Source organism: Nycticebus coucang, chromosome 3, assembly GCF_027406575.1.
Source record: "Nycticebus coucang isolate mNycCou1 chromosome 3, mNycCou1.pri, whole genome shotgun sequence".
Taxonomy (NCBI): Eukaryota; Metazoa; Chordata; class Mammalia; order Primates; family Lorisidae; genus Nycticebus; species Nycticebus coucang.
The window spans coordinates 58424007-58445824 of record NC_069782.1 but is presented as its reverse complement, the minus strand read 5'-3'; positions in this window follow the sequence as shown (position 1 = coordinate 58445824).

Below are 21818 nucleotides of genomic sequence, written 5' to 3'. Positions count from 1 at the left end.
TCCAGAATAAATCAGTGAGTGTGCTGGGTAGCTCAGGGGCCGGGTGTGGAGGATCTGGGGCCCTCTCTTTGCAGGGAGCAGTGTCAGCCTCTCTCCTGCCCCTAGCAATGTGTATATGCATCAAGCCCTTCCCTAAGGCCAGGGGGCTTTCTCTGGGCAGCAGGACCCTGGCTGATCCCCCAAATGACCAACAGCCCAGGAGAGTCTTCCATTGGATCCAGGAATGTGCCTCCCTGGCCCTCACAGTGCCTTTCTGCTTCTGATTTTCCCTGAGCATCTCCTCTGTGCCCCCGATCACACAGCCTGGATACACCCAGCTCACACTAACCTTACCCTGAGCATCCCCTCTGTGCCCCCGATCACACAGCCTAGATACACCCAGCTCACACTAACCTTACCCTGAGCATCCCCTCTGCACATTAGTGTGAGCTGATCACACATCCCAGATATACCCAGCTCACACTAACATTATCCTGAGCATCTCCTCTGTGCCCGTGATCACACAGCCTGGATATGCCCAGCTCACACTAACCTACACAAATTCTCCTGGCAGTTCTCTGCCTCCTCTTGGCTTTTGCCTGCATGGTTCCCTCTGCTAGAAATGCCCTTCTTTGCCTTCTTCACTAATCAGGACTGTCAAATTCCAAACTCTGTAAAAAATCCCGTTGCCACCCACAAGTTTAGGCAAACTTCCCCTTTGTCCGTGCCTCTAAGACAGCAAAGCCCATGCTTAGCTTTGACCCCAAGTGCTGCCTCTCCCACCTACCACAAGGGAGCTCCTTGGAAGCCTGGGATGGTAACTCGTCATTCCCCTACCAGAGAGCTGGGCAGCGGAGCTATGGGTAGAGGTGTTCTTACTCACCACCCCGCTGCCGTCCCCAGCATTTCAGGGTGTCAGCGCGCCGGTGAAGAAAGGAGTGCCTGGGCATCTCCATGCTGATCTCAGCAGACACTGCAGTCACAATACAGCAGTTTTGTGAATTTGCCTCAATCCAGAAAAAGCAGCTTTATAGGGTCAGTGGAATGAAGAGTTACCATCCCAGGAATGAAGTAGGCATTTAATGAAAAGCCAAAGGAGAGCCCCTGGCTTTCCCCAGTGTGGCTTGCAAAGCCTGAGGCACCTGTCAGGTCAATTCCTTTCCTGCAGGAGTTTTCTTAGCAACCCAGCCCCTCTTACCTGGCCAGCAGGTGAGGAGGAGGCTCAGAGCCAGTGCCAGCAAGTGCCTGCATTGGTGCTCCGGGTGTGCAAGGCCCTCCCAGCCCATCCTCCTGCCCACCAGGGCTGAGCTCCTCAAACCCGAGAGAGTCCCTGCGACTGAACCCAGCCCAACCTAGCCCCGGCTTGAGGGAGGGCAGCAAGGACACACCTTGCTGAGTGTCCCAAGATGGGCAGGGCCTGCCCTGAGAGGAAGCTGAGGGTGCCGCTGCTGCTAGCAAAGGTCAGCTGGCATTATTCAGTGCCCACAAAGTGACTAACACCTGCAGCCTGATACCCTCCAAGCAGAGGGGCCCAAAGGGAACCCCCCATACAGAGTCTGACTTTGGAGTCTGTTGCCAAATGGAGAGACCCCCCTCCCATGGGGTCTGTCTGGGCTTGAAGGAGGACAGGAGGCCCAGGCATAGACTTATCCCATTCTGCAAAGCCCCTGCATTCTACCTGACTTCCTCCTGCTTAGGGGCTGGCATTACCAGACTGGAGCTGGGCGGACCCTCTGAGTGGGAGGCCTTTGGAGGGTTTTGAAATGTTTGGGAGCTCAGGGGAGGCTGCATTCCCACATAGGAACTCTCTGGTTGCCAGGGGAGCTGAGGGCTGGGTTTGTAACTTTCCAGGGTACCGTGAAGACACCCCCTTGAAACCCCTGCACCTTTCTGGACCACCTAAGGTCGCCATGAGATCTGAGTCCATCACTCCAAGCTGCACCTGACAGTGGCAGAGAAGCATGCAAAGGGCTGGTGAGGGGTGCAGTGAGGGCTTTGGGGGTTCTGCCTTCTCACGAACTCCACAACCCCCACCAGTTTCTTATCACCCAAGGCCTGGGCTATTACAACATCCATCCCCAAAACAAACTCCTCGGCCAAACTGCTCAGCACCGATTTTGGGCAATCGTTCTTCCGTACCATGTTCTCCAATGCCCACACCCCAGATCTTCACCAGGTTCAGACACTCAAGACAACACCCCCTACCTCAAGCTGGACAAGGTGGGTTTATCATTACCTGGCTCTGAGAGGGGAAGGCACCTGCAGGTGCCTAGTGTGGTGGTGAAAGGGGGGGAGTAGTGAATTCAGACCTTGGAGTGGCACAGGGCTGCTCACCTCTCTTGGGTCTGAAGTCCATGGCCTGTGGGCTGGGCAACCTTCTCAGCAACCCCCAGGGCTTACCATGCTCTATGCAATTTACTGTTGACCAGCTCTCTTCTGCTTGCCATGTCCCCATCTCTGTTAGCACAGAAACACACTGTGAGCCCCTGACAACTTTCTGGGCATGTATCTTGGCCAAGATGGATGTACAAACAAGATTTAGAGTTGGAATGGAGAGGTCAGTGGGAGATGCCAGACCCAGACTGGGGAGGAGCAGGCAATCAGGGAAGGCTTCCTGGAGGAGGTGTCATACTGTACGTCAAGACTGAATGGTAGGTAGGCATCAGCAGGGCCTGGGGAGGTAGAAAGCAGGAGAAGGGAGTTTTTGAGGGGGTAGACAGAAGATGGAGGCAGCAGAAAGGAAGGCAGGAAGGGTGAAGGAAGTTCAGCATGGCCTTTGCCCAAACTCCCACCTTAGCTCTCTACCAAGGCAAAACAATCACAGAGAAACAGAGGACAACCCAGCAGGGCCCTCTGAGCAATCACTGTGTTCAACTCCCCTCGACTCACAGATGGGAAAGCTGGACCCCCCAAAAGAGTACCAGGACCTATAAGATCAATGGCAGAACTGGACTCCCCAACCAGTGCTCTTCCTGTTTAAGTAATTCAATCCTCTTTCTCTGGGACTTGGCAATGAGCATCCCCCAAGCACCATCAGTCAATGAGGCTTTGGGTCCAGGAACTTCCCTGTCCTTACAAAGGGTGTACTGGGGACATGAAGAGTTTAGGTTCACGATGGGGAATCACAGTGCCATGTATCAAACATCTGTGTACTGGGCAGGCTTCCGAGAGATCCCCACGTTGTATGTGACCCTCTCAGCTACTCCATAAGGTGGTTGCTGTTAATGGTTCCACTGCACAGATGAGAACGTTGAGACCCAAGGACTTTCCCAAAGTCATTTAGCTAGAACACAGCAGAGCTAGGATTTGAATTCAGTTCTTGATTGAGACCAGTAGCCCTCATTCCAGGGTGGTTTTTCCCCAGATGGCATCTGGTAATGGCTGGAATCATTTCAAACTGGGAAACAGGGGCGTTGCTATTGTTGGAGTTTACTGGTAGAAGCCAGGATGCTGGCAAATGTCCCACAGTAGACAGGACAGCCCCACCCCAAACCCTCAGCAATGAATTATATAAGTCCAAATATCAGTGGTGCCACTGTTTAGAAACCCCACTCTGAAGCAGCTCTGTCCAATTGGACACTCATGTTCCATATCTGTGCTATATGACACCATAGCTACTAGCCCATGTGAGTACTGAGCACCGGAAATGTGGCCAATGTTACCGAGAAACTGAATTTTTAATTTTCTTTCATCTTAATTGAAAAACCAATCCTCAGGCCAGGTGCTATGGTGCATGCCTGCAATTCCAGTGCTTTAAGAGGCTGAGGCAGGAGGATTGCTTGAGGTCAGGAGTTTGAGACCAGCCTGAGCAACATAGCAAGACCCCCTACTGAAAAAAAATACAAAAAAACAAAACAAACAAAAAAACAAAATTAACTGGACCTGGTGGTATGACACCTGTTGTCCCAGCCATTGGGAAGGCTGAGGCAGGAGGATCACTTGAGCTCAACTGTCTGAGGCTGCAGTGAGCTTTGATGACAACAGTGCACTCCAGCCTATGTGATAGGGTGAGGCCCTGTCTCTAAAAAACGAAGAAGTAGGAGAGGAAGTCCCCCACGGCAAATGTCACAGAAATAGTGGAGGCAGAGAAAACTGAGAGAAGCTGTTCACAATCCTTGGTAAGGGAGTTTCCACACAGGAAAACACAGGATTGTTGGACTTTGATGTCAAGAGAGAATGACAGAAGAGGTGGAGGGACCCAGGGTTCAAATCCTCATAGCAGCTATGATGATAATATAATAGTTTTTAGTATAATAATGTTATATTGGTTATATCATTTTACTATAGTAATAATGTTTACTGAGCACTTAATGTATACAAGGCATACATTATCCAGGAACTGGAAGGAAGGTTGCCAGGGGCTAAGAACACGGACATTGCATCACAGCATCTGCAGAGATGTTCGTTCAGCACTTTCTCTGAGCTACGCCCTGTGCAGAACTCAACGACTCATTTAGTTTCTGAGGGATCTCTGTGCGGTGGTGTGTTTCATGGACCCCTTCTACAGAGAAGGAAACTGAAGCACAAAGATGTTACTAAACTCACACAAGATCACAAGGCTGGGCTCTGTATGTTTCCAATTGTGGTAAGTTCAAGACAGCCAAGACTAATGCAAGTGGAGAGAAGTCAGTATAGTGTTCTGGGGATGGGGCCCCTGTATGGAGAGTGGTCTGAGGAAAACCTCTGGAGAAGTAGGTCTCAAGTGAAGGCAATATGTCCTTGTGAGGGGACATGTGGCAATGTCTGGAGACGTTTTGGGTTGTCAGATCCGAAGGGTGGGAAATGCTGCTGTCATCTAGTCGGTCAGAGGTTCACCATCCTCCAGTAGGTGGGACAGCCTCCCTCAACAAAGAATTGACAGCCTCAAATGTCAAGAGTGCTGGGCTGAGAAGGACTGTTCCAGAGGAAGGGAATGTTCTGTACCTTCTCCAAGAGGTGGTTTCACATAAGTGAAACTTCACCCCCTGAAGATTTAGGCAATTTTTTTCCATTCTCACCTTCCTCCAAACCATTCTCTACCTGTTCAAAACATGTCAGTGGCCCCACGCAGTACTGAGAGTAAAACCCAAATTTCTCATGGAAACCTCCATAGCCCTGGGACATGGACCAAGCCATCTCTGAGAATTCTTCTTGCCTTTGTGCCTCTTCTCTGTCTGCTGCACCACCCTACTGCCCTTGCCTCTTCACTGGAGCTCACACCCACTGGCGATTGAAGAAAGCTTTATCCACCCCCTCTGAATGGTTCATCATGTAGACCATTAACTGGAGTTCCATGTTTGTGCATAGAATTTTATCTTTTTTTTTTTTTTTTGAGACAGAGTCTCACTACATTGTCCTTGGTATAGTCCTGTGGCATCACAGCTCACAGCAACCTCAAACTCTTGGGCTTAAGTGATTCTCTTGCCTCAGCCTCCCAAGTAGCTAGACTATAGGTGTCCGCCACAACACCTGGCTATTTTCTTGTTGCAGTTGTCATTCTTGTTTAGCTGGCCTGGGCCGAGTTTGAACCCACCAGCCTTGGTGTATGTGGCCTGCGCTATAACCACTGTGCTACAGGCACCGAGCTGAATTTTATCTTCTTAAATTTGCCCTCAATGAAATGCATAGATCTCAAGTTGGCATTTGTTGAATTTGGACAAATGTGAACATCTGCTTATTTGAAATCCCTCCTGAGATACAGAACATCGGCATCTCCCCCAGAAAGATGTAGAGCATCACTCTCATCTTTTTTCTCCTTTTACCTAGAAGTATAATTTATATGTAGTGAAGTCCACAAATTTTAAGTGGACAGCTCTGCCCGCCCCAGAGCCTTCCCACGCATCTCTTCTGCCTGGCTGTCTACACAACTGGCTGCACTCTCCACACCACCTTCCAAACTGTCCTGCCTTCATCATTTCCATCTCATCATGCTCTTTATTTCCTTTCTACTACATGCCAATTTTCTAAATTTCTAATTGTTTCATCATTCATTTGTTCACTTGTCTAAAGTCTCTACCTGCCCCTACAGGCGGGGCTGTGTCTAACTCATGGCGATGTCTCCCTTGCATGGCATGTGTGAGGCTCCCACACACATATTTGTTGAGTAATTCTTAAAACAAATGAAATCCTAAGATTTCCCTATTGGGGTTGAGAAGGAAACTCTATTCCATTTAATGGAGGGTTCTGTAAAATGCTTTCTGGAACCTTCTGTGTCATTCTTGGCTCTCTCTGCCTGCTAATGTACCTTAGTCCACGCCTTCATCATCCCTCTGCTCTGAAGCTCTCAAACATCTTTTTTACTCATACTCATCCCCTGTGGGAAAGCTCCACCCTCTTTGAGCTTATGTCCACCCAGCCCAAAGAGTGACCTTTCAAAAATGCAAACCTAGCCATGCCCTGCCCCTTCTCTGAATTCTTTTGTGCCTTCTCACCAACCCTCAGGATCAAGTCCAAACCCTCCAGTCCGGCATGTAAGTCCCACCTTGAGCTGAGACCTGACATACATCTTGGTATCTCACATTTAAGCCCTTGCCCCTTCCTCCCTCCACATGACACAGCATCTCCTGATTCTCAAAGCCTCTTTGCTTCCCCTTTCAGATGGAATGCAAAAAAAAAAAAAAAAAAAAAAAGGCAAAAAACAAAATTTATTGTTTCCAGAGCACTTTGTAACTTCTTACCTAAAAATGCATGCCCATGTGATCACATATCTGTGCTTTCATGTCTTACACTCTCTGAATTTGTGAGGATACTTGATGTACAATAGGTGTGCCATAGGAAAAAAAAAAGTTTGCTGACTAATTCATTCACGTATTGACCACCCACTAGGCTAAACTCTGGGGATAAAGACATGAACAAGGAAAACATGGCTGAAAAGCAAATAGCATAGCATTCTACTCACACTGTACCTACTGTGTTTTGACTTTGATGTGTATTTCCTTATATACATGTATGGTGTATAGGACTCCTGATGGAGCCTAAAGCCAATTCAAATCCAGACACATCTGGGAAATTCTGGAGGGTAAATGGATTGGAGGATCTTAGGTGTATTGATATCTTGGCACTATTGACATTTTGGGCTGGTGAATTATTTGCTATGGGGCAGAGGAGTGCTCCTGTGTGTGGCAGTTAGAACCCCTCTGCTGTCTACCTGTGAGATGCCAGTGGCATTCCCAGCCCAGCCCTTAAGGGTGACAATCAGAATGTCTCCAGATAGGGCCAACTGTCCTCCAGGAGCATGATCACTCCTAATTGAGAATCACTGATTTATATCAATATCAATGATACTGGTCCAAAGACAAAATCCAGTCATCAAGAAGTGACTCCAAGCACAAGTCAGGAGTTAAAGGCTGTGGCTCTCATAGCAACTTACTGAGCTATCACCCAGAATGTGTGGATTTTACTAGGTATATTTTACAAATATACCTCCATGTGAAAGGAAAAAAGAAGAGGCTAATATTCTTTATATTTCTGGAGTTAGGTGGATGCTCTGTATCTCAGTGGGGATTTGGGTTAGACAGATGCATGTATTTATCCAAACTTAGCAAATAAACACTTGAGATCTCTGTATTCCACTCATTACAAACTTGACCTCAAAAGATAAAATTCTATACATAAATATAGAACTCCAGTTAATGCTCTGCATGATTAACTATTTGGAAGGAATAGTACTTATGAATGCAGCTTCCTTGAAAAGGATGAAAAAATAAGATGATTAGCTAAGGTGGGGGAAAGGAGTGGATGGATGTTTGGACAAACATATGATAAAGCAAGTTAGACGAAATGTGCATACAACTCTAGGGGTAGGTAGAGGAGAATCTGCTGCAAAAGTCTTTCAATTTAGCTCTGTGTTTGAAATTTTTGTACCGTCTGCTCAGCCTTTGTCTATAATATTGTGTATAAATTCTAATTCTACAATAAAACAGAAAATGATAATCTATATGGCATTGGAGTCAGATTCCCCTGAATTCACATCCCAGTTGCCTTCTGACCTGGCTGTGTCCTTCTTTTTGATGAGTTGCTTTGTCTCCCATCAACCTGGGTTGGTGATTTATCAAGGCAGGGTTTTAAGCACAAACTCAGGGAATCAGACATATGGGTTTGTTTGTTTGCTTGCTGGCTTGCTTGTGGAAAAGAGTGAACAAAGTCTCACTCTGTTGTCCTAGGCTAGAATGCATGGTGTCGTCATAGCTCACAGCAAGCTCAAAGTCCTGGGTTTAAGGGATTCTTTGGCCTCAGCCTCCTGAGTAGCTGGGGCTATAGGCACCTGCCCCAATGCCTGGCTTATTTTTCTGTTCTTTTAGTAGAGATGGAGTCTTGCTCTTGCTCAGGCTGGTGTTAAACTTGGGAGCTCAAGGGATCCACTGGCCTTGGCCTCCCAAGGTTCCAGGATTACAGGCATGAACCGCTGTGCCTGACCTGACATACTGGGTTTAAATCACAGCTCCATCACTTCCCAGTGTGGAGCCATGGACAATGACCTCAGGTTCTGTGCATCTGAAATGGACAATGATGGCTCTTACTTTGCAGTGCTGCTACTGAAGCTGAAACGAGGATCATCAGGGCCCACGCAGAAAAGCTGGTGACACTAGAAATTACACTGAGCTTGCTTAACCCGTGAGCTGGTGCTAGGCGCTTACTACAATTGTGCTGGGGGAGACTTTGGGATAATTCTGAAAAATGGGAGGGGGCAGCACCAAGGAAATATTTTTTTGCACTCAGTGCCCATAGCACAGTGGTTTCGCCACCAGCCACATGCACCAGGGCTGGCAGGTTCGCACCTGGCCTGGGCCAGCTAACCAATGACAACTGCAACAAGAAAATAGCTGGGCGTTGTGGCAGATGCCTTGTAGTCCCAGCTCCTTGGGAGGCTGGGACAGGAGAATTGCTTAAGCCCAAGAGTTGGAGGTTGCTTGGAGCTGTGACGCCACGGCACTCTTACCAAGGGTGACATAGTGAGACACCGTCTCAAAAAACAAAAAGTAAAAAAACCCAAATATACTCATTTTCATCTTCCCCAGATGACATAGCCTGAGAAGTAAGGGTTCCAAGGCAATCTGTTCTTTTCATCATTGCAAATCTTAAAAGCAGGATTAAGATGCTCACTAGGGGAGCAGGCATGGTGACTCATGCCTGTGATTCTAGCACTATGGGAGGCCAAGGCAGGAGTATCACCTGAGGCCAGGAGTTTGAGATCAGTCTGAACAACAATGAGACCCCATTTCAGCTAAAAATGTAAAAAATTAGCCAGGCTTAGTGGTGGGCACCTGTAGTCCCAGCTACTTGGGAGGCTGAAGTGGGAGGATTGCTTTAGCCCAGAAGTTTGAGACAATAGTGAGCTATTATGGCACCACTGCACTGCAGCCTGGGTGTCAGAGTGAGACTCTATCTCTGAAATGAAAAGAAGACTGCTCCAGAATTATGAGACAACATATTTCTGTTCTTGAAGTCACCCAGCCTGTGAAATTTTGTTACTGCAGCCCTAGGAAACTATGACACCCTATAAATAGCAGCAAGAAAGCTAGTGGCAGGTGGGTCAGGAGGGGAGAGGGCAATGACTCAGTTCAAACTGTCAGGTTTTTGTGGAGTCTGTGGCATGGAAGAGGCAGCATCAGGTATGAGGATGTGATGGTGAATGAGTGTCATAACCCCTGCCCCTGAGAGGCATACAGTGACCCTGAGGTGGTCAGCAATAAATAAGAAATAGCATGCATGCCCTGTTCGTGATGACAAGGTGGCTGGGGCCCACAAGGTGGAGTTTACTCTCATCTGGGGCTCATTGCAACCTTGATGGATACCTAAAAGATGAATCACATCAACTAGTCAAGGGAGGGCACAGGGGCATCCTGGTGTATGGAACCAAAGACAAGAGCCAGCTGGGACAGAAGAGGTGGGTGAAGGGAGAGAGCCCATCACCACCAAAATATTATTATATCCCCATCCTAATCCCTGGAACCTGTGAATGTGTTGAGATCGGATTAAGAAGATGGATTCTGAGATGGGAAGATCACTCTGCATTATCTTGGTGGCCCAAAGTCAAAACAAAATCCATATAAAAGGCAGAAGGGCCACAGTCAGAGAAGGAGATGGGATGATAGAAGAAACCAGAGTAGATTTGAGGATGCTTCTGGCTTTGAGGATGGAAGAAGGGGTCACCGGATGTGGTCACTCTTTATAAGATGGAAAAGGAAAGGAGAAGATTCTTCACAAGACCTTCTTACAAGGAAGGCAGCCCTGCCAACCCTTTGACTTTTAGCCCGGTGAGATGCATTTTCAGATGTCTGACCTTCAGACCTGTCAGATAGTCCAATTCTGCTGTTTGAAGGCATGGAGTTGGTGGAGACTTGTTACAGCAGTCACAAGAAACTCATACAACTGAAGACCAATTAGGAAGGACTTTAAGGGGAGAATCAGAGGACTGATGCTCACTCCCCCCAACACGCAGCTGGCAGGAAGCACAGAGGGATGTGAGTACCAAGGATCTAAGAACTGACCTATCAGTAGAAACTTTGAACCCTTGGACTATCACCTCCCTGTTCATCTTCCTTCTAGATGTTTTTTCTGATATCTTAAGTGGCCCCTGGTGACCTCCATTCTACTCTTTGTATCTCTGAGATTAACTATTTTAGATTCCTCATATAAGTGGAATCCTATACTATTAGTATAGGATTTGTTGTTCTATGTCTGGCTTATTCTACTTCATATAACATCCTTCAGGTTCATCCATGTTGTCCCCAATGACAAGACTTCCTTCTTTTTTAAGGCTGAATAATATTTCATTGTATATATATGTCATGTATTCGATGTCCATTCATCTGTCAGTGAACACTTATGGGTTGTTTCTATACCTTGGCTATTCTGACTAAGGCTGAGATGAATATAGAAGTGCAGGTATCTCTTCAGGGTCCTGTTTTTTTTTTTTTTTTAATTTCCTTTTGATAAATATCCAGAAGTGAGATTAGTGGATCATACAGTAGAGTGGTCTTTCCAATCATGCCAATGGGGCATATTTTAATTATATGAAAACACTCAGGGGTTGGCACCCATAGCACACTGGTTATGGTGCCAGCCACATACACCAAGAGTAGAGGGTTCGAACCCGGCCCCGGCCAACTAAACAACTGCAACAAAAAAATAGCTGGGTGTTGTGGTGGGTGCCTGTAGTCCCAGCAATTTGGGAGGCTAAGGCAAGAGAATTGCTTAAGCCCAAGAATTTGAGGTTACTGTGAGCTGTGACACCATGGCATTCTACTGAGGGTGACATAGTGAGACTCTGTCTCAAAACAAACAAACAAACAAACAACAACAACAACAAAAAAAAAACAGAAAGAAAAAAGAAGAAAGAAAGAAAGAAAACACTCAGATTGAATGGCAAAACCCCATAGGGTCCAGATTCCCAGGGAGGTAACTCAAGAGAGTAAAGGAGTTGGTAAGAGCTCAGATGACCTGCCAGGCAGGGCTCACTCCAGCTAAATGGGGAAAACCTTTCTGCTTTATCCACAGTGGGGATAAAGTACCAAGTTGTTAGACTCTCCAATTTTTCGATTGCCGTAAATTGTCATAATAGCAATTTCAAATTTCATAAATGCAATTTTCATGTGAAATCACTCAATTCTTAAATGTTTACAACTTACTCCTTTTTTTTTGATATCATGTGGACCGAATAAAATAGGCCTACACTGGGTACCAATTGTATCTTCTGAGACCAAAGAAATAAGGAAAAAGCTACCTGAGTAATTCAACTTCCTGACCAAAAAATATGCTTATCAAATGTGCGCTAAATATAACTTTCTAGAGGAGAAAGCTGGTAGAATCACTTTAAGCTAAAGATAAATGTTGACATCGCCAGTGAAATTATGTGATGAGAAGGGCCCTTCATTCTTGTGATTTTTCCCCTAAAACCCCAAAAGGAGACAAATCCCAGTTGAGGGGCAGTTAAGTACTCTTCCAAAGTAGTAAGATCATAAAAGGCAAGAAAAGACTGAGGATCTGCCACAGATTCAAGGAGATTAAGGAGACAACATCTAAATACAATGAGAGATCTTGGTTTGGATCCTGGGCCATAAAAAGGAAATTTGTAGAATTTGTGATGAAATTCAAATAAAGCCTGTAGTTAAGTTAATAGTATCATGGCTGTGTTAATATTGTACTTTTGAAAAGTGTACTATGGCTATGGAAGATGTTAACATTAAAGGCATATAACAGCCCACAGCCTACATCTAGCCCATTGTCTGTTGTTGTCAATAAAGTTTTATTGGCACACTTGATTACATACTTTCTATGGCTGCTTTCACACTACACAGGCAGAGTTGAGTACTGGCAACAGAAACCATATGGTCCCCAAAGCCTAAAATATTTACTATCTGGCTTTTTACTGAAAGAAAAAAAAAAAATGCCACCTGTGGTAATGAGAAGTCTCTATACTATCTTTGCAACTCTTCTTTGAATCTAAAATTATTTCAAAATTTAAAGACTTTTAAAGGTACAGCAGGATGGCTGTGCATTCTTCTTTGGCCAAACTGAGGTAATTTGGGAATCAACTGAGACCCTGAAGCATAAAATATAATCCCTAGATATCAGGTGCCAAGATTCCAAATAAGAAGTGATGCTAAGTCTGTGTGATCTTTAACTAATTCTTTCACCCCTCTGAAGCATTTCCTCATCCAAAAAATGGGGTTGATTGATGGCTTGGTGTCTGTAGCACAGTGCTTACAGCACCAGCCACATGCACTGAGGCTGACAGGTTCGAGCCTGGTCCAGGCCTGCTAAACAACCATGACAACTGCAACAAGAATATATCTCAGTGTTGTGGTGGGTGCCTATAGACCCAGGTACTTGGGAGGCTGAGGCAAGAAAATCACTTAAGCCCAAGAGGTTTCTGTGAGCTGTGATGCCACAGCACTCTACCTAGTGTAACATAGTGAGACTCTAACCCCATCCCTCCCGCCAAATGGGGTTGATGATAGTAGAGTTATCTCTACTGCAATGTTAGATAATGCCCATGAAATAGTTAGCACAGGCCTTGGGAGTGCTCAATGGATTTTTGGAAATGTTATGAATTCATTTTTGGAAATGAATATGGCCTTTGGAGGAAGGGCAGAAGATTCAGTGCAGATCTCCTGGACCCCCAGATTACCTCTGTGGAGCAATTTATACTTTCCTAAAGTCTTGCTCAACATAGAAGCTCCTGCTATAAAATTCCCCACGTGGAGTTACTGAGCCTTAACCTGTGTATCTCACTCAAGGTAGCCCATCCCAAATCTCATGTTTAATCATGATAATTTCCCTCTCTTAGTTCAAATTCTGACCTCTAGATCTACAAAAGTTGCCTTTTTAAAAATTATTAAATCATAGCTGTGTACATGAATGTAATAATTGGGGTATAATGTGCTGGTTTTATATACAATTTGAAATATTTTCATCAAAGTGGTTAAAATTGCCTTCACGGCATTTTCTTAGTTATTGTGTTAAGACATTTACACTCTACATTTAGTAAATTTCATATGTACCCTTGTAAGATGCACCAGAGGTCTTCTTCCCTCTTCCAATCTGAGATCTCTTGGATTTTTCTCCTGTTGGAGGCAGATTGGAAAAATAATGTCTATAAGTGCCCACCCAGTTCATTGCACTCACATAAAGACCCAAATACTTTGTTCGGGCCAAGAAGCCTGTGAGAGGCAGCTTTCCGATATCACCTCCAGTGACCTCTACCTCCTAATAATCACATCCCTGTGGTGTCCCCTCCCTTCAAGTGTGGTTTAGACCTAATGATTTGGTTCTAATGAGTAAAACAGGCTAAAAGTGGTGGTGTGTCACTTTCGTGATGAGGCTTCAAAAGACCAATCCCCATCTTGCTGGCTTCTCTCTATTGCCTCCTTAGTTTGCACTCTTTGATGACGCACATGGCTATGTGGGAGAAGGCTGTGTAAGGGACAGTGAAGTCCTTAATCCAGTCACCACTGATATTAAACCATGCAGACAGTGAGCTTGGAAGTGAATCTTCCTCATTGAGCTTTACAATGACCATAGCCTTGGATGACACCTTGATGGCATGTGAGGGACCTTGAGGCAGAGGAATGGCTAAGCGGTACCTAGATGTCTGAAAATTGAAACTGTGAGAGAATAGATATTGTTTTGAACCTTTGTATGTATTTTGGAGGTCATGTGTTATGCAGCAATAGATAGCTGATACAAATGCGGATAGCAACTGACTTCTGCTCATGACTGCCTTTCCTGCTTTTGGGGGGAGGGGGTGCGAGGGAGAAGGGAGAGCCCACTTTTCCACATGAATTTCCTTTGTTTGTATTAAGTTTCTTCAGAGAGGCTTTTTTTGGTCTCTGTAGAGTCAGAGAAATTAGACTTTTCTCTTTGGACTTTATGATAATGGAGTGACCTGCAACTGGACTTCTTAATTAATACTTGGAGAGAATTTTTACTCAAGATATTTCAAAGAGAGGGCAAGTCATGGTGCCATGAGCTACCTAAACTCTCCCTGGAAAAAGCTGAGGAGGAAGGGACCAAGTAACCTCTAGAGAAGAGAGCATTTCAGGAAACTTCCAAATCATAAAAGTGACCTCTGTGGGCCCTCTCTGTAAATTGCTACAGACCCTGGGAGACCAAAATATCTAGATAATGGTGTGAAGTCTTCAGAGTTAGTAAAAATTCCTTTACATTGCAATCTTAATTGTTGACAACTTAAATAAAAGAATTTTAATTTACTATAAGAAAGTTTTAATTGACATAATGATTATATATATATTGGGGGTATAATGTGATTTAAAATTTTTTTAATTAAATCATAAACACATAAGTCATGTATACATTAATGCGTTTATGGAGTACAATGTGCTGATTTCATATAGAATTAGAAATGCTCACATCACACTGGTTAATATATACCTCATCTCCTTTAATTAATTATTGTGTTAAGACATTTATACTCTATACTAATAGATCCGACATGTACCCTTGCATTATGCACCATAGGTGTGATCCCACCATTCACCCTCCCTTGATCTGACCTCACCCCTCCCCCATTCCCCCTCCTCCCTGCTTTATCTTGGGCCATAGTTGTGATCTATTATTCATATGAAAGTGTTAAATTGGTTTTATAATAGTACTGAGTACATTGGATATTTTTTCTTCCATTCTGGAGATACTTTACTAAGTAGGATATGTTCCAGCTCCATTCATCTAAACATAAAAGAGGTAAAGTCTCCATCTTTTTAAGGCAGAATAATATTCCATGGTATACACATACCACAGCTTATTCCATTCATGGGTCGATGGGCACTGGGGCTTCTTCCATGACTTCGATATTATGAATCGAGCTGCAATGAATAATCCAGTGCAAATATCTTTTTTGCAAAGTGATTTTTGGTCTTTTGGATATACACCTAGTAGAGGAATTGCAGGATCAAATGGCAAGTCTACTTTTAGATCCCTGAGTATTCACCAAACTTCTTTCCAAAAGGAATATATTAGCTTGCACTCCCACCAGCAGTGCAGAAGTGTTCCATTTTCTCCACAACCAAGCCAACATCGGTAGTTTGGAGATTTTGTTATGTGAGCCACTCTTACGGGAGTTAGATGATATCTCAAAGTGGTTTTGATCTGCATTTCTCTGATGATTAAAGATGATGAACATTTTTTCATGGGTCAGTAGACCATGCACCTATCTTCTTCAGAGAAGCTTCTGTTCAAGTCTCTTGCTCACAGTGAAATGGGATTACTTGTTCTTTTCTTATTAATAAGTTTGAGTTCTCTGGATTCTGGTTATCAAACCTTTGTCAGAAGCATAACCTGCAAATATGCTCTCCCATTCTAAATGCTTTCTGTTTGCTTTACTTACTATGCTCTTGGCTGTGCAGAAGCTTTTTAGTTTGATCAGATCCCAATAATGTATTTTTGGTGTTGCTTCAAATGCCTGGAAGGTCCTCCTCATAAAGTGTTCTCCCAGTCCAGTTTCTTCAAGTGTTTCTCCTGCACCCTCTTCAAGAATCTTTATAGTTTCATGTCTTAACTTTAAATCTTTTATCCAGTGAGAGTCAATTTTTGTTAATGGTGAAAGGTGTGGGTCCAGTTTCAGTCTTCTACAAGTTGCCAGCCAGTTCACCCACCACCATTTGTTAAATAGGGAATCTTTCCCCCAATGTAGATTTTTGATGGGCTTATCAAAGATCAAACGAGGCTAAGTGACTGGGTTCATCTCTTGGTTCTCAATTCTGTTCCATACATCTACCTCTCTATTTTCGTATCAGTACCATACTGTTTTGATCACTATAGATTTATAGTATAGTTTGGAGTCTGGTGGAGTAATTCCTTCTGATTTGTTTTTATTTCTGAGTAATGTCTTGAATATTTGAGGTTTTTTCTTGTTCCATGTAAAATGAAGTACTAGTTTTTCCAGATCTTTAAAGTATGATGGTGGTGCTTTGATAGGGATTGCATTAAATTTGAAAATTACTTTGGGCAATATAGACATTTTAACAATGTTGATTTTTCCCAGCCATGAGCATGGTATGCTTTTCCATTTGTTAACCTCTTTAGCTATTTCTTTTCTCAGAGTTTCATAATTCTCTTTATAGAGATCTTTCACATCCTTTGTTAGGTAAATTGCCAAATATTCCATCTTCTTTGGCACAACTATAAAGGGAATAGAGTCCTTGAGTGTTTTTTCAGCTTGACTATTATTGGTATATATAAAAGCTACTGATTTGTGAGTATTGATTTTGTATCCTGAAATGCTACTGTATTCCTTGATCACTTCTAAGAGTTTTGTGGTTGAGTCCCTGGGGTTTTCCAGGTATAAAATTATATCATCTGTGAAGAGTGAAAGTTTGATCTCCTCTGACCCTATATAGTTACCCTTGGTTGCCTTCTCTTGCTTGATTGTGATGGCTAAGAATTCCATCACAATGTTAAAAAGCAGTGGAGACGATGGGCAACCTTGCCTGGTTCCTGATCTGAGTGGAAATGTTTTCAATTTTACCCCATTCAGTATGGTATTTGCTGTGGGTTTGCTGTAGATGGCCTATTAGTTTAAGAAATGTCCCTTCTATGCCTATTTTTTTAAGTGTTCTGATCATGAAAATGCTAGATATTTATTGTCAAAAGCTTTTTCTGCATCTATTGAGAGAATCATATGGTCTTTGTTTTTTAGTTTATTTATGTGATGTATTATATTTATAGATTCATGTATATTGAACCAACCTTGAGACCCTAAGATAAAATCCACTTGGTCATGGTGTATAATTCGTTTGATGTGTTGCTGGATTCTGTTTGCTAGGATCTCATTGAATATTTGTGCATCTATGTTCACTAAAGATATTGGTCTATAGTTTTCTCTTCTTCTTTTCTTTTTTTTGTAGAGACAGAGTCTCACTTTATCACCCTTGGTAGAGTGCCATAGCATCACATAGTTCACAGCAAACTCTAGTTCCAGGGCTTAGGTGAGTCTCTTGCTTCAGCCTTCCAAGTAGCTGAGACTACAGGCGTCTACCACAATGCCCGGCTATTTTTTTGTTGCAGTTCAGCAGGGGCTGGGTTTGAACCCACCACCCTTGGTATATGGGGCCGGCTCCCTACTCACTGAGCCACAGGTGCTGCCTGATATAGTTTTCTCTTCTTTTGGGGTCTTTTCCTGGTTTGGGGATCAGGGTGATATTTGCTTCATAGAATGTTTGGGAAGTATTCCTTCTTTTTTGATGTTTTGGAAAAGGTTAAGTAATATAGGTACTAGTTCCTCTTTAAAGGTTTGGTAGCATTCTGTTGTGAAGCCGTCTGGTCCCAGACTCTTCTTTTTTCAAATATTTTATATAGTAGATTCTATTTTGGTACTTGATATAGGTCTGTTCAGCATTTCCAATCCTTTCTGATTAAGTCCAGGAAGTTGGCATGCTTCCAAGTATTGTTCAATTTCTATCAGAATTTCATATTTCTGAGAATAAAGATTTTTGTAGTATTCATTAAGGATTTTTCAAATTCTGAGGTGTCTGTTGTTATTTTGCCTTTGTCATTTCTGATTGATGATACTATGGACTTTAATTTTCTATTTTTGGTTAGGTTGGCCAAAGGTTTATCAATTTTGTTGAATTTTTCAAAAAAACAACTTTTTGATTCATTGATTTTTTGAATAATTTTTTTGTTTTTGGTTTCATTTAATTCTGCTCTACTTTTAGTTATTTCCTTTCTTCTGCTGGTTTTTAGGTTGGAATGTTCTTCCTTTTCCAGTTGCTTAAGATGTCCCATTAATTTATTGACTTCCTCTCTTCCCATTCTCTTGAGGAAGGCTTGCGACTCTATAAATTTCCCTCTTAGGACTATCTTTGCAGTATCCCACAGGTTCTGATAATTCGTGTCTTCATTATTGTTTTGTTCCAAAAATTTGGCAATTTCCTTCTTAATCTCATCTATGACCCAGCTATCATTCAGCATATGGTTATTTAGTTTCCATGTCTTTTTCTGAATATGCAGATACCTGTTTTTGGTGAGTTCAACTTTTATTGCATGATGATCCAAGAAAATACAAGGAATAGTTTCTATACTTTTAAATTTTCTGAGGTTAGACTTGTGACCTAAGATGTGATTAATTTTGGAGGATGTTCCATGTGCTGATGGGAAGAATGTGTATTAAGTTTTGTTAGGATGAAATGGTCTGTAGATGTCTGTTAAATTCAATTGTTGTATGGTGAAGTTTAAGTCCAAAATTTCTTTGCTTCGTTTCTTATTGAAAGATCTATCCATCAGTGCCAAAGGGGTGTTAAAATCTTTAACTATTATGGTGCTAGAAGATATTAAATTGCTCATGTCTATTGGTGTCTCACTTATAAATTGAGGCGCATTCTGATTGGGTGCATAAATGTTAATAATTGACATCTCATCAAGTTGAGTGTTTCCCTTAACAAATATGAAGTGACTATCCTTGTCTTTCCTTTCTTTTGTTGGTTTAAAGCCTAGTGTATCTGCAAATACAATTGGCACCCCTGCTTTTTTCTGATTTTCATTTGCCTGGAATACAGATTCCCATCTCTTCACCCTGAGTCTATATTTATCCTTTAAGATGAGATTCTTGTATGCAGCATATATCTGGCCTGAGTTTTTGATCCAGTCAGCCAACTTATGCCTCTTAAGTGGACAGTTTAAGCCATTCACATTAATTGAGAGTATCGATAAACCTGGTAGTATATTGGGTGTCAAGTTTTTCAAAAGTCTTTTCACCACTGTGCAAGTTGGGTTTTGGTCAAGAAATTCAGAGTGAGTTTACTTTGGTGGTTGAGCATTGTGCTGGTCCTTATGGAGGATGGGTCTGAGGTTATGGCAAATTTCTTCAATGTCCATATGTCATTAAAGAATTTAACTTCTCCATCATAAATGAAGCTCAATTTAGCTGGATACAGGATCCTGGGCTGAAAATTGATTTGTTTTAGGAGATTGAAGGTCAATGACCATCCTCTCTGGCTTGAAAAGTCTCAGCAGAAAGATCTGTAGTCATTCCAATATTCTTCCCTTTGTAGGTTATGATTTTCTTAAGTCTGGCTGCTTGCAGGATTTTTTCCTCATATTAACTTTGGCAAAGTTAATTACAATGTGTCTAGAAGGTGCTTTATTTGGATTGAGTCATGCTGGGGTTCTGAAACTGTCTGCTATCTGAATTTCAGTATCTCTTGCCATGCTTGGGAAGTTCTCCTTCATTATCTCTTGGGGTAGAGTATCTCTGTCTTTAGGAACATCCTCTTCTCCTTCAGGGATTCCTATGAGGTGTATGTTTGCTCTTTTGGAGTGGTTCCATAATTCTCTCAGGGAATAGTCCATTTTTGCTCTCCACTTCTCTTCCTCTTTGAGCATTTGGGAGCATTCAAAAGCTTTGCCTTCAATGTCAGAGATCTTTTGTTTTCCCTGCTCCATTCTGTTACTGAGGGATTCTACTGTATTTTTCAGATCTTTGAGGGCTGCAAGTTCTTCCTCAATGTGTCAAAATCTTTGGTGATTTTGTCTTTGAATTCATTCGATTGTTGAGACAACTTTTGAATTGCTCCTTGAATTTCTAATTCCATCTTTACCTCCATTCTGTTAATCTTATTTGCAATCCAAACTCTGAATTCCATTTCTGAAATCTCAGCCATTTGTTTATGAATGGGATCTTCTATTGTGTCTCCTTTGTCATTCCTTGGGGGAGTTGATCTACACTGATATTCTTCTTGCCAGACTTTTCCCACTGATTCCTCCTCATGATTATTTTTCACCATTTGGCTAGAGAAACTGGCAAGGTGAAATTGAATTGAGGGCTCCTGTAGGTGTAATTAACCAGACCTTTACCATAGAACTTGGACTGGTAATTGTGGCTTTTCCCTTAGAAGTTTACAAAGGTCCCATACAGAACTACAGCCTGTAACTCTGGGGACATGCTTGGTGTGCTAGATCTAGCTGGCGCTGACTGGTATTCAGGGGATCTCTGTCCAATCCTACTGAATCAGTGGCTTTGGGCTGAAATTTCAGCTGTAGAGATATATAAGCAACTAAGACACCCCACTTCCCCACAGGCGACAACTGGAAGGGAAGAATCCTGCATTCCCACAACAACACAACCAGGATACAATCTTGGTGGGTCCCTGGGTGATCAGACCAGGTCAAGAGTTCCAAACCATTTGTCCTGGTCAACACAAACACTGATCAGGTGGGAGAGTTCAAAAAGTCTTGAACATATAGGCAGTTGAGGTCTACTGGCAGCTCAATTTGACCCCAGTAGGAGAAACCGTGGAGCTGCTACCTGTGTCAGGGGTGGTGTCGCTGGTCTGGGGTACTGTTTTGTGAAGGTTGCAGGGAGCTGGAGGGCATTGCCACCGGCTGCAAGGGTCACAGGAGCCGGGCAGGGAACTGGAGGGTAGAGCCACTAACCCCCAGCCTTGGGGGCAGGAGCATGGCAGGAAGCCGGAGGGAGGAGTTGCCAGCCTCGGGGCCTCAAGGGTCGTAGGAACCAAGCAGGAGTCACTGGCCATGGGGTGTGAGTCTCAGGAGCCGGGTGGGGAGTTGAAGGGCAAAGCTGGCAACAGGAGCTAGAGGGGGAGTCAACGGTGGCCATTGCCATGGGTCTCAGGAGCTCGAGGGCGGAATTGCCAGCTGTGGGCTGCGTGGGTCACACGAGCCCGGTGGGAGTCACCAGCTGTGGACTGCAGGTTGCAAGGGCTGGGCGGGAGTCACTGGCCGTTGGCTGCAGGTCTCAGGAGCCAGACAGGAGTCGCTGGTCTAGGGCTGCAGGTTATAGGACCTGGGTGGGAGTCGCCACCTTGGCTGCTGGTCACAGGAGCCTGGCGGGGAGCTGAGCCAGGGAGCTGATGGGCCGTAGTCCCCAGTGGTCGGTAGCATGGACCCGAGCTGTGGTCTTTCCAACATGAGGCAAGTCTCTCTCCCATTGTGACTCCCCACCTCTATTAAAGTTACAGTTTCAGTGCAACTATCCCACAGCTCATGAGGTGCCCCGCCCTAGCAAAAATCTGCCAAATGCTCTGGATTTTGTAAGGGGTAGTCTTCCAGACTGCCATGAGAGGGGGGAGGGGTGGATTGGGAGTTCAGGAAGGTAGGGAGAATATTAGATCAACTTTTGTCCCAGGCAAAAGACTACCTGGGCTTGCATTGGTATCTCTCTGTGGAGGGAGTCCCGGCCCTCAGTCATTCTCTCCCCTTTGGTGAAACAAAAGATCTTCTGTTCTCTACTCTCCTCAAGCTGCTCTCCTTGGGAGGGGGTGGGGAAGGATTCCTGTCCTCTTTGGGATAGGTTTTGTACCTGAAATTTGTTTCCTTGGAGTCTCTGCTTGTTACAGCAGGAGTGATGTGAACCTATCGATCCTCTCTCAGCTCAGCTCCCA